This window comes from Cydia splendana, unplaced genomic scaffold (assembly GCF_910591565.1).
Source record: "Cydia splendana unplaced genomic scaffold, ilCydSple1.2 scaffold_72_ctg1, whole genome shotgun sequence".
Taxonomy (NCBI): domain Eukaryota; kingdom Metazoa; phylum Arthropoda; class Insecta; order Lepidoptera; family Tortricidae; genus Cydia; species Cydia splendana.
The window spans coordinates 181,350-184,113 of NW_026946902.1; positions in this window are offsets into that span (position 1 = coordinate 181,350).

Sequence of the window (2,764 nt, forward strand, 5' to 3'; positions counted from 1 at the left end):
GCCTTAACACCTTGTTTATTAGTTTAGTACCCTTTCTATTAAGTTCTACATCAACTTGTACCGGACATAAAATTATATCATTGCGCAACTCTAGGTATGAAATCATATTTACTAACTGTGCTGCAAATGGCAATTCAACCATTTATTACTTTAAGGGTCTAGCAAAGTTTATATATTCCTAAATCATCCTAAAGGACACATACACATAGAGTACACAACAGTCAGTGTTTTAATAATTTGTAGAGTATAATTTACTTTCATAAGGCGCTAACTGACTGCCACTAAAGTGCCTGCAATAGCTTGTGAGCCCAATGAATAGGCTACATTCCTACTAGTCAAATCAGCTTCTTTTTTAGAATTGTCAAAACGATTTTTTAGTATGGAATTTATATGAAAACAAATATAGTGACGTCACGGTAAACTCACCTACTTTTTATATTTCAATCCGATTTATGAAGTACAAATCGTGTTTAAAAATAGCTGTTATCTATATTTTTCTAATAATTATCTGGTGCTTTATTTCATGCACGGTTTGAAATAATTTATTTTAAGTACAGGAAACATCCCTATTGTACATAATCCATCAGGGGTAACCGTGTACAACACTGCAGTCTATACATAAACATTACAGGACTTGAACAGGAAAACATTTTTACTAATTTCATACAAACATAAGTCATCAATCATTTTAACGACATTCTATAACATACTACAGTAATAAATAAAACTTAAATTATCATTCTGACATTGTCTACTCCTATGGTCACTACTTTCCTACCTACATGATTAACTAACAAATTGCATAAACCCCACAATAAAGTTATTAAGGTGACATGGACTGACCGGGTCCATGAGTACCTAAATTTCAAACATCAGTTCTCTCTCTCTTTCTCTCAGGATGCTTGGTAGCTCAGGCTTTCAAAATCAACTTATGCCTGGTATTGTACCCTGCTAATATAAATTTACTTGAAATTATTACCTATTTTTTTTATATATGTTACCTGAACCAGCCTTTTTACTGAATATCTTTTTTTCGCTAGGTGGCTCTGCTACCGCCATCTTCCAAAATTACGTCTCGCATTTTTACTTTGATATAAAAAAAACTACAATGTTTCGATCAAGAAATATCAACGTCAGTGAATTATTATCAAACAAACTTTATGCACAAGTGTTATTGTAGTGAATCCCGTGATATTTGTGGTATAAACTTGCCGAAACTTGTGATTTCTGAACCAAAGCAGGGGTGCGAAACTCCTGACTTCGGTCAAACTCGGCTCCGCTCGGCTCAGCATTGCTCCGAGCAATTATTAGGGTTGGCACCACTTGACTTCCTTTTGCGTGCACAACCGCAGATAAGATAATCACTTGATTTTTGACAACCCTAAATAGCCGAAAGGGATAGTGCCATATATTAGAAAGGGACGGCATGATTAGACCCTGAAACGCTGTCAAACTTCGGTTTTTTAGGAAGTTTCCTTTCTGTACGGTAGTACTATTAATTATTCTGTGACCAAAGTGTTTTGACATTTAAGTGCTTACTTTTCACCCCATTATAAAATTCCATTCATGCACAGACTAGGTACCCTATTTCCAACTCCTGTAACTGTGATTCAATACAGAATACTGATGTAATAAAATATCTTGGTCTATTAGTAGATGAAAAACTGAATTTCAAAAACCACATTCACAAACTCTCTGCTAGAATAAGAAAATCCATATTTATTTTTAAAAAGCTTCGTAACACTGCCGATGATTCTGTGCTTAAATTAGTTTACACCGCGCTCTGTCGGTCTGTGATTAGCTACTGCATCACAGTTTGGGGAAGTGCGGCAAAAGACCTCTATGCTGGAAATTGAAAGGGCACAATGCTCTGTTTTAAAAGTGATGCTTAAAAAACCCTTTTGATTTCCAACCATAGATCTCTACGCCGAAGCCAAGGTCTTAACTGTATGTCAGCTATTTTTAATGAAAATTTCTTTACACACACACAAATTCTCAAAATTGTTGCCTTGCTATAGTTCTTCAATTAATAAACGCATCTTTAACTTACCAATTCCAGAAGTCCGTTCCGCCTTTGGGAAACTTTTTGGGGAAAGAGTAAGAGTGACTACTTACAAAGACTTACAACGCTTTGCTTAAACACTGCAACCTTAAATATTTAGCATTATAGAAGCTAAAATACTCTTATTTAAATTTTTACATTCACTTACTTATGCCGAGACAGAAGATATTGTAGTTAAAATACTTTAGGTTTAGTTTCCATACCTTGCAATAAGATTGTATATTTTCTCTTACTTGTATTTAAGTGAAATTGAAATCGTTTATTGCATATCACATAGCAGCTTCGTGCTTCACTTTAAGTTTGTTATTTGTAATTGTAACTTTATTGTGTGACTAGTTCAATAATTTTAACTGTAACTGGTTCCCCTCGATACAGGCGTAGCCTAGTGTGGAGACCTGGAGACCCCTGACATATTCTGTTGTGTGTTTTTATTGATAATAAAATTTATTCTTATTCTTATTTTTATCTCGCTTATTACCTAATGCCATTTTATCATGATAATAATTTTCTATGCCATGTGAAAATATCTGATGGCAGGCCTCGCTACCATCTATGTGAATGAGATGAATGACTATTACAACAATCCATATCCAGAGACCTACTACTCACTTGTCTATATTATGGTGCATACTGATATTTGATATAGTACTGCCTTGCCTTGCACTTGACTTTTCCTTACTTTTTCTATCACACTTTCTACGA